The sequence below is a fragment of the Eurypyga helias genome, unplaced genomic scaffold (assembly GCF_000690775.1).
Source record: "Eurypyga helias isolate BGI_N326 unplaced genomic scaffold, ASM69077v1 scaffold42319, whole genome shotgun sequence".
Classification (NCBI taxonomy): domain Eukaryota; kingdom Metazoa; phylum Chordata; class Aves; order Eurypygiformes; family Eurypygidae; genus Eurypyga; species Eurypyga helias.
In genome coordinates this window covers 301-556 of record NW_010270854.1, presented here as the reverse complement: position 1 = coordinate 556, position 256 = coordinate 301, and the positions used below count along the sequence as shown (strand labels likewise).

General features: G+C 58.6%; 1 protein-coding gene across 1 annotated transcript in view; it reads right to left on the bottom strand.

Annotated features, from left to right (window-relative positions):
* The window catches only part of LOC104514830 (tumor necrosis factor receptor superfamily member 21-like), a gene marked incomplete at its 5' end in the record, with an annotated part of 7,870 nt that overhangs the window by 7,386 nt on the left and 228 nt on the right, over positions 1-256 (bottom strand). The gene's annotated exons all lie outside the window — the stretch shown is intronic.

Genomic DNA, 256 nt, shown 5'->3' with positions numbered 1-256 from the left:
CTTTCCCCTCTATCCCCGCCATTCCCAACTGACCTCCAGGATCCCAGCTGGAGCTCCGTATCTCAAGCTCCCTACCAGCACCTCATCTTCCAGACTGTGCAGCAGCACTCGCCCTTCCCAGAGGGAAAACGGCGCTCAGGAGCACCCCAGCACGGACTGCTCCGCCGCTGCACGAAGTCACCCTTCGCCTCCAAAGCGACGAGGCCATTTCCGGGCTAATGCTCTCCCGGCTTTAGATTATTTTTTGTTTACTCGG